General features: G+C 44.0%; 1 protein-coding gene across 1 annotated transcript in view; it reads left to right on the top strand.

Moving 5' to 3' along the window:
• Positions 1 to 14282, top strand: part of KAZN (kazrin, periplakin interacting protein) — a 747507-nt gene that overhangs the window by 122194 nt on the left and 611031 nt on the right. The window lies entirely within an intron of this gene.

Below are 14282 nucleotides of genomic sequence, written 5' to 3'. Positions count from 1 at the left end.
GTTCACCACATCCTCTCTTCAGACTGACAATGGGTAACTCCGCTCAGCTGTGCCAATCAGTGACTGCCAGTAACAGAAATGAAAGGGAGTATTCTGGCCCTAACAAGAAAAGGAAACACAGAACCGTTTGCAAAATAAAAGAGGAGGAAATTATTCCGGCACGGATTAGCTGCATTATGTACAACATCCTCTCAGCCGGGGCTTTTCCTCATCACTATTCCATGGCTAACCCTGTGTTGCCAGTGGGAATACCTACGTGGATTGCTGCAGATAGTGTACAAACATGATTACCCAAACCTTAGTTAACTAAACTGTTCACTTGCTTCAGCTCACTCTGTGGACCCGTTTCCTGTGACTTGCTTTTACAAGTACTTAAATGGGAAATTTAAATAGAAAAAAACTACTCCTTTCATGTATTACTCCCATAGCCTCTCACTTGGAACCTGGTGGTTATCTGAGCAAACACATCTCTCTCTCTGTTAAAGCCCTTTGGTCTTAATTAGTTTAGCTAATCGAGCTATCATTATACAGAAAGGATGGGCTGGAAATCTCTGGTAGCAATAATGCATCTATTTTAGTGCTGAATACATTTCTATGTAGAGTCGGGCCTACGCATTCAGGTGTATGCCACATATGCCCCCATGGCTTTAGTATGCTCCGTCCTTGGAGTAAAGGGAGGAGGGAATGGCAAAAAAATCAGAAAGAACCATTCCCCAGCTGCAAAAATCCTTCTTCACCATCCAACAAGCATCCTCAACTCAGCCAGCATCCGATCCCTCCCAGCTGTGTGGGTTATGGATGATCTGCCTGAGGGCCTTCACATCTAACTTTGCACAGGACTCCACAAAATATGCCCATGGCTCTGTTTCTGTGACCGAGGCAGTGTTGTGGAGGAGAGGACAAGCTTTACTAGGCATTGGAACTGCAAGGAACTTTTGTACAGAACCAGACACACAGTGGAGGACTCCATTCCAGGAGTCCTAACATAAAGCATGTGGAGAACAGTGGACAAGTTACATGCCTTCATTTTATTCCTTCGAAGATAGATTTAGTTTCACAGCTGCGATTGTTCATGATTGTTAATGAGGAACCAGCAGAACTGCTGCTCCCAGAATGCCATGTGGGACTGGGAAACTCCACCTTTTTCTAGGAGAAGGTCACTTACAGATCTCAGTGCGTTAACAAGGGATGAAGCTGTATTTGGGACTCTTTTTTTCTTGAGGGTTCAGTACTCAAATGCAACACTGCACACCTTTGGCAAAGGCCCTTCCACTTATGCCTCAGACCCCGTACCTTAACTTATGCAAATATCACTTAGAAGCCAAACTAGGGGGCAAGAGAAATGAAAGACACTAAGGGTTAAATTTTGCCATCAGTTGCAGAAATGCAGCTCCCATTGCAGTTAAAAGTAGCTTCAGTGGGAGCCAGGTATGCACATCCAAGAACAGATAGGAGCTCTCGTGACATCTGCATATTGCAGATAAAATAAATATAGACACCAAAAAAGAAGAAGAAAGGGCCTGCTGATAAACCACTTTTATAGAAACTTCTTTTTAGCACCTGAGAATTGGTTTATTGCCTATCGTTTGCCCTGAATGCATATTAATGCTGCCTATGATACTGTGCCTGATTAAGGAAACACTAATAACAATGGGGAAAATGTCAAGAGCGTCTGTGTCCTCATAATGCATCTGGAACACTTCCCAGGCAGAACTGGACATTGTTTGCCTTGGATTTTAAAGTTGGAACGATGACAAAATGGGAGGCGGTAATGATGATTAAAAGGATGGAACAGGCGAGGTGACAACTTCAAATACTTAAAAACCAACAACCACCCTGTGGGGAATCAAAAATCGTGATGTTGGCAGTGAACTACATAAATAGGAACATCACCTCCAGTATGTGCATATCAAGTATGTAGTAAACACAATTGCAGGGCGCCCTGTAGTCCTCATTACCCGGGAGGGGGAAAAAATCACCAATGTAATTATTTCCATTTCTTTTATGAGATCTCCTTTTCCTTCCGTATTGGTATTATTTCTTTAGACTATCCTGGGGCTGGGAAGCCCCAGAGGCCCATTGTGCTAGGCACTGCACAAGTAGTAAGAGCCAGCCCCTGCCCTGAAGAACCCACCGTGTAAACAGACAAATAAAAGGGTGGGGAAAATAAGTATTTTCATCCCTACTGTTGAGATGGAAAACAGAGCCAGGATGAGAGGCAGCAGCTTGGGCACGAACCTGGGACTTGAGACCTGGGTTCAAGTCCCTGCTCCAGCACAGACTTCCTCTGTGACCTTGGGCAGGTCACTTAGTCTCTCTGTGCCTCAGTTCCCCACTAGTAAAATAGAGATGATAGTGCTGTCCTCGCTAGGATAAATACATTCAAGATTGTGAGATGCTCAGGTACAATGGTAACGGGGGCCATGTAAGTAACATCCGTGCCCCACTAACAATTGTGTGGGTGAAATGGGGCTACGCTCTGGAATGAACTCACACACGCAAACAATAAAAGACAAAAACACCACATGGTCTGTGAGGGAACACTTTTCACAAAGCAGTCCCTCTATATCTGACCTCTCATCCTCAAAGGAACCCTGTACAATACTTTCCAAAGATGAGCCTGGGAGCTTAAATTCATAACTTTGCTAGACACTAAAAATGATGGACTGAATTGAGAGGCTGGATTTAGGGTTTATTACAACAATCTATGACCCATTAACTGCCTCCCGCAACTTCTTTTTCTCCTTTATCCCTATGACTGGAGAAGTGTTAATGGACCAGCTTACCTGCGATGGTTTCTTGAAATATGTGTTAACAACTTATGCTAAACAATCTGTTCCACCTTGTATTGAGCTGTGACACTCTGAGTAGATTTCCCAGACCTGAAGAAGAGCTCTTTGAAAGCTCAAAAGGTTGTGGGCTAGTCTACACTGGCCACGTTAAAGAGAGCTCTCTCCCAGCGCTGGTGCACTGTCTACACTGGCGCTTTACAGCGCCGAAACTTGCTGCGCTCAGGGGGGTGTTTTTTCACACCCCTGAGCGAGAAAGTTGCAGCGCTGTAAAGTGCCAGTGTAGACAAGCCCTAAGCCTCTCACCAACAGAAGTTGCTCCAATAAAAGATAATTACCTCACCCACCTTCTGTCTCTAATATCTTGGGACCAACGGGGCTACAACAACACTGAATACATAGCTACAGAGGCACAGAGACTGGGGGCTTGTCTACACTGGCACTTTGCAGCACTGCAACTTTCTCGCTCAGGGGTGTGAAAAAACACCCCCCTGAGTGCAGCAAGTTTCAGTGTAGACAATGCACCAGCATGGGGCGCCGCGCTCCCAGCGCTGGGAGCTGCGCCCTTCGTGGAGGTGGGTTTTTTAGAGCTCTGGGAGAGCTCTGTCCCAGCGCTCTGCCGTGACTACGCAAGCCACGTTGAAGCGCTGCCGTGGCAGTGCGTTAACGTTGCCAGTGTAGACTAGCCCTAAGGATAACATTTTCAAAAGCTAAGTCCCATTTTCAAAAGTCACTTAGGCATCTAGGACTCAATGGGACTTAGCCTGAGAGATTTAGGAGCTTAACATTTTCAAAGCACCTAAGTGACTTGCCTAGTGTCAGAGCTAGGAACCCCAATCTCTTGAATTCTAATGCAGCACCGTAACCACAAGGTTATTCTCTCCCTATTTTTCCTTCAAGCTGGTCATTCTCTGGCTCCTCCCAGGAGCATTTTACTTGTACATTCAGTTTAATGTTGGTCCCGTCCTTCTCAAGGTCTCACTCCCTTTCCTCTTAACTCTCTTAGCATGGGCCTGCCTATTGTCCGGCAGGTAATTCAAGGAGAGAACATCCAGCCTGAACTTTTGGAGGCCATTAGCTGGGCAATTAACCTACCAGTAGTGAGTGATTTTTCAACTCCTCTGGGGAACAAGAGTGGGGATTCCTGAGTTCCATGAGACTATTAAAACCAGCACGATTTAAACACAGACCTTGGTTGTTTAAAGCTTGCAGAGCTTCAGTTGCAGGTGAATTTTCTCAGAGCTTAGATTCCTAGCTAATTCGGGAACTGTGATTTCAGACAACAGCCAGCAGTAGAGAGGTGTGGTCCAAGCACAGAACTAGGATCCTCTGAATTCTAAGCCTGACTTTTCTTAATTCTATGACTCTAGCTAAATCACATAACTTCTCTATGCCTTAAACTACGTACCTCCTTGGTGTGTTTGGAGATCAGTTCGCTAAACATTGCACTTATGCATACTAACAGGCATTTTTTCTTCCAAAAAGCTTACAATCTAAAGAGTGAAAGGCAATACCATTGCCCTCCATTTACAGATGTGAAACCAAGGCAAAGAGAGACAAAGTGACTTGCCTAAGGTCACATAGAGATTTTACGGCAGAGCCAGGAACTAAATCCAGATATCCTGAGTCGCAGTCCAGTGGCTTCCCACAAGACCATCTTTTATTCCTTGCAGGAGGCTCTGAAAAATACTGATTCTTTCCCTGCCAATTTTATACATTTACCTTTAACCATCACTGATTTTCCTGCCCCAGTCTTTGCAATATTGGAGTATAAGCAAATAATACTTGCTTACTTTCCTTCCTTGCATCATTGTATTAGTTACCGTGTCCACATTGCTGCAAGACTAGAATTTGCTAGTTAACTTGCACTCCTTTATCTGGCTTAGTGGCGATAGCAGAGGGAAAATAGAATCATTCACAAATTGTGGCTTGCTTGCATACTTTCTTTCCCTTCTAATATCTTATCTTACAGAATGTTGACAATTTTTCTTTCTTCTCCTTAAAATGTAAGGTGAACATAGTGCTTGTGAAATATACCAGATCAATAGCACTGGAGGTGGAGTCCCCTAGTCATCCAAAGAAGAGGAGATTCAACATAGGCCAAAGCATTGCTTGCTTCCTCAGACTTATATGCATTAACTAGAGCTTGGCAAAAATTTTCAATCAAACGTTTTTTCAGTGAAACATGCAGATTTGTCTACTTTGAAAAGTTTTGCAAATTCATGTCAGTTTTGCTGAATTATTTGTTTAAGAAAAAAATCTGTTTCGTATTGACATTTTCAGAACAAAATGCTTCAGTTTTTCAGTTTGAAACAACTTTGTTTCAAAGTTTATTTTAATTTTACTTCTTAACATTAAAATAAGTTTTAAAATACTTGAAATTAAAATGAAACACTTCATTTCAGGTTGAAAGAAATATTATATTCTGAAACAAATTATTTTTACTTTTCGATTTGCTGGAAAATTTCATTTTCAGCCTAACACAAAACAATTTTTTTTGACCTTTGGAAACTGCCAATGAACTGAAAATTTAATGGTTTGCCCAGCTCTACCCTTAACCCTGTTTGAAAAGCCCCACCTCTTGAGGTGAAAGGATAATTTATACTAAGTCTGCATCCTTGTCCTCTCTGTTGAGTCTTCCTGCCATGGGCCAATTGACAGGATGGGTTTTATTAATCCACTAAAAACTGGAATGAGAGCAGATGGCAATGGCTATTGACTTATAGAACCAATAACCTACAGGTGAAACGGGTTGTATTCTGGTCCCAGGACCAAACACCCAGAGAGGCAAGAGTTTACAAGTTTACAAGCCTCAGTGATGAGAATGGAAATCCCCATCAATCCCATGGAGCAACCATGAGCGGAAGAGATCAGACACTCTACTTCCCTTCCTTCCATCCTCCCAGCAAGAAGCTGCTGGGCCAAGGACCAAAGCAGACCCTTCTTCACTGCAGTTGTGTAATTCAGGATGTAGAGGTGTGACTGCCTTGTGGACCTCTGCAATTCAGCTGTTCTCTAGAGGCCTGATTCAAAGCCCACTGAAGTCAATGGGAATATCTCCATTTATCTCAATGGGCTTTGGAGCAGCCCCTATCTCCCTGCGTCTAAGTATCATCTGTCCTATGGTAATATATTCATTTGTGTGGGCCATTCCAAGGCTGTATGGAAGGTGATTTCAAACATAAGGGACTAGGCTACTGCTGGTATTCTGTTATGATCATATAGTTATTTCTAATGTACACGTTGCCTCAAATTTTATTTATATATACGATATGAATGAATAAATACCTCCCACACTCTAGGTTCATAAGTAAGTCAACAGCCCCAAAAACATGGTTGGCTGTAGCTGGAATCTAGTATCCAATCAGCTCTTGGGTCTCCTAAAGCTAAACCTTGCTCAGTCAAGCATTGTGGGGAAGGCTTCTTGGGCTTGAGAAATTGCAGTCAGATGAAGGCTAGGTACAAAAGACAAAAATCCACCTGGCACTTTGTTTAATTAGGCTTACAGGAAATAATGGGAAGCAGCTATCAATCTTCATAAAGGGAAATGCACAATAGCCACAGTGCATCAAAGGAGATTCTGCCTCATTCTGTTAGCATGGAGAAACCAGCCTCCTCAAAATGCAGTGCCTCTTTACTCATTCCTCATTCCGGCAGCAGGAAGGAAAATCTAACAATGGGTACCACTGAGCAGCAGCAGCTGGAATGTACTGAAGCTGGCGACGTAGGCACCCACAAGTAACTCTGCTGAGAAGACTTAATGTGGACGATCGGCATCCAGGTTAGCCTCACCCAGGTGTGAGCAGCTGCCCTGCAAAGCCCTACCCGAGTGACTGTGTCCTCACTGGTGTAGCTGTCACCCGTGCGAGGGTCGCTAGGACATCTGGGAGACCATCCCTTGGTTCTTTGTGCTGTAGTAAGTTGAGCCGCTCTGATTATGTCCCAGTGAATTGTGGGTGAACTTGTCTGTCCTTCTGAGTACATGGGGAGAATTGTAGGAAGGCAGTGGAGGATTATCAGCACTTGAATGATTTAGCCTGCATCCTCACTGCAAAGTGAGTGGCTTACCAGCCCATGTGAAAACCCCACTCAGACTTTAGCCTAGCGCGCCAGCTGGGCTAGCTAGCATCTGGTTGAAAGCACCAAACTTGGATCAGAGGCTTCTGTGTGTGGATGGGAGAGGGGCTTAGGGACGACATCCAAGTACAAGCCCAGATGAATTCTACAGTGAAGACATACCCTCACTGCCCTTTAGGTTTGTAAATTTTCTCACTTAATTTTTTAGCTCAGGAGTACAGGCTCCTGCTTTTAGGTCAAGAGTTCCAGGTTCAATCCCTGCAGGCAACTGATCTAGCTGGATTGTCGCATTGGGATCGGTCTCTTCGTAACTTGTCCATTGCCCCCACTTCACCCCAGCATAACCTCATCCCCACCTACCTGGTGCATTGTGAGCTGCAGCATTAAACTTTGCACAAACGTTCCCCAAATTGCACTGTGTTGAGAGGGACTCCAAGGGGACCTTAGAGCCTAATGAATCAAAATTAGGGCCAAACCAGCAAGAATAAGAAAACATGCTAAATACAAGAGGAGATGCTTGCAATGCCAAGTGGCAGCGGGGAAGGGAAGGGAAGAGAAGGACGCTCTGCTTTGCTTTTCTGCTCAATATTTCCTGCAGCAAGAGGGAAGCTCTCACAGAAAAAGCTTGCAGTTTTGGAGGTCACCTCTGTGTAAGTACAGAACACAGAGATGGGGTTAAAGTGGAATCCACTCTCCCATCTGCAGCGAGGATCTCTCGCATGCAGGATGGGCTCTCCCTTGCATATTCCGCACTCATCCTGCCTCCGGACGTTTCACTGATGTCAACTGAAGTTGCACTTGCTAGACAAGTGCAGAAGAGGCAATGGGAGCGGTGCAGGCTGGCCAGCAGTCTCTTGGCCGCTCAGTACATTGATAAGCCTGAAGTCCCAAGTCTGCTCTGCCAAAAGTGTTAAGCAATGTTCCAGGGAATGCACTGTATGCGGAGTGTCAACTCAAATTCAGCCTAGGGTAGGTAGTGACTAAATTAAAGTCATTACGGTCTGCGGGGCTGTCTCTCGACCCTGGTGGTCTCCATCCATATCCCACCAGCCAGGATTTCCCCACCACGAAGACTTCCATTAAAAACAGCCACTCGTTGACCTGGCACTTTAGCTGGCAGCCTCAGCAGAGAAGTCAATGGGCTTTGGGAAGTCAGCTACCGTCTCACCCTCTTTCTTCAGGTCAGCGTGGCTTTCTGGCTGCCTATACTGAGTACCTTTTTTGCAGATAAATAGAGGATTTCAGCAGCCCACGCTGACAAGTCAGCTGGCACTTAAAGGAACTAAATTCTCTTAAACAATTCTTAAGAAATAATCACTTTAGCTAGTGGACCTTAAGGAGCCAACAGGAGATTGAAATAGTGTAATATGAACTAAAAGCTGCAATATAATGCACTCACACAGTGCTGGTGCATAAAAACAGATTAAGTAAAAAGATGCATCTTGCCTGTATGGCACATCCCATCCTCCATATAGTATGGGAATGAATAAACAAGTTCATATCTGCTAGACTACCCAATGCAAGATGTTATCTCACAGATATGACCTTCTATGATAGATTGTCATTGTTGTCAATCACTTCTGGCAGCCCTATTATGTTTGGAAGGGATGTTTGCTCTGGGTATGTTGTTTTATAATCCTCTGAGGTGGAATATCATAGTCTGGCAGTGTTTTTTTCCCTGACGTTTTCCTAAGCAGGATGTATTGCTTCTAAGACAGGTGTGACTTGAATTTATTATGTCTTCCCCGGTCAAACTTTAAACCAGCCTCCAGCTTTGCCGAAACTATTGTTTTTACTAGACTCTCTTCTGTTAAGTGATATTGGAAGGGCCTTAAGTAGTGTGGAACAGAAGGTATAAAAGGTCTACAGGGTGAGTCATATGGATCAGATCCACCCTAGCAGTTTACCAAAGCAATTTTTCTAATGAGTTGAAAATGTGCATCCAAGCTCATGGAAGTAGACTAGAGGTAGGTTAATATTTTCTTTCATATGAAGGTATGCATGTAAAACAAAAGGTTTTACTCCCAGATGCCTGACCTTTAAATTCCAAAGTTTGCTTAAGTCCTGAGCCTCTAACCACCGTGTAAAGAGTTTAATGGATTGTAGTTGGCTATAAGCTCTTTGGGGCAAGAATTGTTTGGGTTTTTTTACTCTGTCCGCATAGTGCCCAGCACATTAGTGTCCTGATTCTCTTTACCAGAAGCTGGGAAGGGCGACAGGGGCTGGATCACTTGATGATTACCTGATCTGTTCATTCCGTCTGGGGCACCTGGCATTGGCCACTGTTTGAAGACAGGATACTGGCCTGGATGGACCATTGGTCCCAGTATGGCCTATAATTATGTTCTTGACTGGGGCCCTGTATGTGCTACTATAATAGAAATAAACAGGAATAGTAATAGGGACTGTCTCTTAGTTCTGGATTGTTGTACAGTGCCTAGCTCAGGTGGGGACCCAGGCAGTGACTAGAGCTCCTAGCCACTCTGGTGATAAAAATAATAATCATGCTTTGAGTAACCTTATGGAGTATGTGGGTAAAGTGTATTTGGAGTCTCACTGTTTACTCACTCCCAGGCTACTTCTGTAAGTAAGGACTGCCTGCATGAGTAAAGCTTGTGCAGGTTCAGGAAATGCAAAGATTCAAGGGTGAAATTCATTCCCCTCCCCAGGGTTAGCAGAAAGCTTATGTGCAACTTGAGGGCTTGAGTGATGCATTGAGCTTGTGTTGGCACTCTGCACCGGGCTGAATTTCACTCCCAAGTAAGGAAAGAAAACAGGCCCGGCATTGTTTCCAGACTAAGACTTCTGTGAACAAAATAATGCAGATATAGCACAAAAGCAACAGGAGAAAAGCAAAAAAGGGTTCACATTTTACTCATGTGCTTGGCAGCTGCAGGGCTTAGGAAACAATTTGAGGTAAAAATACCAGCTTCTCTACCAGGCCCTTCTCTATCGCCTTCCATCAATAGATCTCAGAACAGTGTTCTGAACATGAATGGATGCAGATGGTGCTGCAGTTACCTGTGCTTCTCTCACCTCTAGGCTAGACAATTGGTATGTTCTTCATGTTTGAATACAAAGCAATGGCACTAGTGCATGCTGATGGGTCCATGGTCATAAACTAGTCCCGCCCATTATTCTCAGTGGAGGTAAGTGTGTGTGTGTGCATTATCCATCGTAGGAATTATCCATCATCGTCAATGGGATCTGCTGGGTGGGGAGCACTTTTGGAAATCTGGCCTTTTCATTTCAGTGCCTAAATGGGAGCTGATCTCTTCTGATACTCTTTCCCCAAGTGTATAGTAGCCTTCCAACATGGTGCTGCTCCATCTTACATTAAATACTGAGCCAGGTCTTCACTCTTCAGCAGGTGCAAATCAGCACAGCTCCTTTGACTTCTCCGGAGCACACTGATTTATATCAACTGAGGATCCAACCTGTAATGTTTTGAACAATATTTGACTGTTTCAATTTGCTTCACCAGGAGTGCATCTTAAGTCAGATGCCAGTACGTTATCAATATATCACATAAAGTATGCTCTCTTAAAAGGGGAGAAAAAGTTTTAGTGACAGAAAAACTCCATCTGTCCTGCCTTACTTTTAGCTGATCAGGATCCCACCTGCTGCTTTTTCATGACTGATACAGCTGTTGCAGAACTGGTCACAGAGCTATTTCATCCACTCACCTTTTGCAAAATAATTCTTCTTGTTTACAAAGGTATGTTCTAAGATTTTGTTCAGCAGTTAAATGCTTGCTACCATCTGCTCTTCAGTCTTCGAGCATTTAGTTTGAAGAACAAACTCTGATGACCTCTTTGTGGGAGTGGGTCATATTCATATCCATGGGACTAAAAGTGTGGGTAGAATTTGACCTCTAGTCAACAAATGTACAGTGCCTGGGTACCAAAAATATCCCCTGCCCCCACTAAAGTGCTTTAAAAAAAACCCCACACAGATACAGATAGAATACTGATTCCCTGATACTGAGTATTTTGAAAATGTATTTTTAAACTGGGATGGGGGAGGGAGAATAGGCTTGGGAAATGACTTATAAAGGAAAGTCATAGAGTTTTGGTCCCTTTGATGTATCCTAATATATGTATTAGATGCCTTGATCCTGCAGCGATAGTGCTTTAGAAAGGCAGACAGAAAGATTAGCTAGATAATTTATAAATACCCTTTGTTTTGTCCTGACTCACAATTGGTTAAAAAGAATCACGTGGTATAAAATATTGTGTTCTTGCTGTAAAGCTGAGCTCAGAGCGTGTATGGCTTTAGTCTACAATAAGCAAACAGGTATTTCCAGTGACACCTAATGTGACTCGTCTCACTAATAGCTCCCGTGTGCTTGGCCTCTCAATCCCTCATCGCTGGCTTTGGGACAATGGCCACCTGCTACACTATGGATCTGGGAGACTCTAGGCCAACTCTGGCTGAGATGTACTCAGTGCTCGGCCTCCATTTCACCTGATGTGTTTTCACCTGCTGTGGTGCCCAGTAGGTTTGTCCATACTGCTCCCAGATTCATAGGTCCCTAGGCCAGAAGGGAACCACTGCGCAACCCAGACTCCACTGTGGCAGTGGAATGTTGTTCTCAGGAATTCCTGTAGAGAATGTCAGGGGTGAGAAAGTGGTGGTGAGACTGTGTGTCCTCCCCAGTGAAGGTTACCCTTGCTGGGGTTGGAGGCAGCGATATCAAAATGTGGCCCTGCTCAGAACTATTCTCCGGTTGAATGCTTTACAGCCTTTCCCTAATAAGGACACTATTGGAGTGGGAAAGGGGCCCAAGGCAGCTTTAAATATTGAACTGTACCAAAAAAAAGGGGGAAATTTCACAAAGAAAGTTTTCATTTTTCCCCTCTTTTTTTCCCCCATCAACATTTTGACTTTTAAGCACTATTTTGAATATGAGCCTGCTCTGTAGTGAATCAAGAACACAGGGAAAAAATCACCACATATTTTTCCCCATGAAAAACGGAATTCTGACAATTTTTCACCAGAATTTCAAAACCTTGACATTTTGACCAGTTGTCTATAAGGGAGAGAGAGAGAGAATAGGCTGCACATGGAAGGTCTCTGAGGGCAATGGAAATCATCGAAATAATTCCCTTGAGCATAGTTTTGGACAATATTGCCACAGTCTTAGGATCTACATTTCCCCCGCTTGGGCAATATTTGACTACTATTGCCCGTGGTGCCACTCCATATTTTACATACAATTGTATTTATATATCTATACAGAAGTGTAGTAATACAGACATCTCTGTTTCTATGAAGACAAAATGATTACATATTTGGAAGTAAACTTGAAAAATAAGCTTGCATTTTTGACATGAATCTTGTCATCTCATTTTCATAAGAAGAAATATTCTAAGCCACTTTCAAGCCAGCAGTTCAGATACTAATGATCCCTGTTAGGCCCCGTCTGAAACAGAGCACAAAAGAACGTCTCATCTGTTTGACACACACAAAGGATAAAACGCAAAGTCCAGCAAGTTTCAATGACCATGTTGTACTTAGTGGCATCATTAGTATGTGTTATTGGAGCCAGGTTTGCAAACCATTCCCCTAACAGTGCACCTGCCAGCCCCTGCTTCTTTTCTTGAGCTGAGAGAGAAGAAATTGATTGTGGTCTTCCTCTGCTAGTCCAATTTATTTGCGGAATTATGTCCTGGATAATAAATGATGATCAAAGTCCTCTTTTAGAAAGCCAGTTGCGTGCTGGAGTATATACTCTGAAGTGCACCAACACTGTACTATCTAGGGAATACATATTATTTGCTACCCACAAATGGTGATATTTGGCAATGTATACAATTCTTTTCATCCAAAGATCCCAAAGCACTTTATAACTTTTAAAAGAGCTGAAGTATCATTTTCGCCTTGAAATGCTATAGTTAAAATTGGGTTCTATCTCCTGTTTCTTGGCTAGCTGCTTGGAAATTAATCAGATTCATTCTTTATAGATTGCCATTTTCCATGCTTCGTTCTCAGTCTGAGTGTAAAGTTTTCTAAAAAGTTTGAATGGAATCAGTTCTTGAGTTAGGTGAGACTGGAAAAGCTGTCACTTTCCCCACATGGTCCAAATGGAAAAATTGGGGGTATGCATAACTCAGTCTTTCCACACAACAGTCATGTCCGAAGCCTAGAAAGCTCAAACCCAGCTGGCTCAAATTGTCGTCTTCGATGAAGGAAAACAATCCGGGTTTGAAGACAAGTCAGTACTTCTGTGAGTGTTTAAATCTGGATCTTTTGCATGTGCATGTTCGGGTTGAGCTTTTCAAAGCCATGGCGGGGTTTAGTCACGTAGTTAATGGGAGTTGTGTGGCTAACCCTCATACTCAACTTTGCAAATCCCCAGCTAGAACCTCTTTCATCTGGCTTTTTATAGGACTAAAGCTAAAACAATTTGGATCATTGGCCATGCACAGAATTGCTTTAGCGGTAGTTTACCCTGAACTGCCTAAGGCCTAAGATCCAAAATCTCCCTTTAAGTGCTGAGCACCTTTATCTGTGTCAGGCTTGATTCACCTCTACAGATTCATGGGGGTGCTTTTTCCACCTGTTGTAATCTCCCCTTGGGCATCCTCCCTTGAGGGAAAACAGCTTTAATTTGTGGCCCGACGCATACAGATCTCTGGGACTTAACATGAATGTGCTCCAAGGTCGCTAGATGAAATGGCATATTCAGCCACAACTTTATCCTGCTGCAGCGGGTCTCAAACTTCATTGCACCATGACGGCCCTCTGACAACAAAAATTACTACATGACCCCAGGAGGGGGGACTGAAGCCTGAGCTTCCCCGGGCCCTGCCACTCCGGGCAGGGGTGCCAAAGTCAAAGCCTGAGCCCCACCGCCCTGGGCGAGGTGGGGACCAAAGCTGAAACCCCAGGGCTTCAGCCCCAAGCAGTGCCTGTAACCTGAGCCCTACCACTCAGGGCTAGAGCCCTCAGGCTTTGACTCCTGGGCCCCAGCAAGTCTAATGTCAACCCTGGTGACTCCATTAAAACAGGGTTGCGACCCACTTTGGGGTCTCGACCCACAGTTTGAGAACCGCTGTCCTATTGTGATGTTAGGAGTCCATCTTAGATCCTCCAGCCACTCTTTACCCACCCTAATTCCAACCCCAGAGTAGCTACAGTACATGAAAGGCGCTCTTGTAATTTATCCAGCGCAGACAGAGCTGTCTACAAAGTTCATCCAACATTTTATTCCTTTTGACACCAACTCATCTGATTAGCTCCAACCAAGAGAGCGCAGTAAGAATGGGTGTCTTTGTACATTTCTCATTGTTATTCCTTGGCAGGATTGTCATCTGAGGGTCACCGTGGTCATTTAACTACAGCTGTAGCAGTACTGCATGGTAGCCAGCCTCGACTCAGCCCTTCCCTTGAGACTTGCAAGAGAGAGAGAGA

Source organism: Emys orbicularis, chromosome 22, assembly GCF_028017835.1.
Source record: "Emys orbicularis isolate rEmyOrb1 chromosome 22, rEmyOrb1.hap1, whole genome shotgun sequence".
Taxonomy (NCBI): Eukaryota; Metazoa; Chordata; order Testudines; family Emydidae; genus Emys; species Emys orbicularis.
The sequence above is the reverse complement of the archived record's forward strand: the minus strand, read 5'-3'. Positions and strand labels throughout refer to the sequence as shown.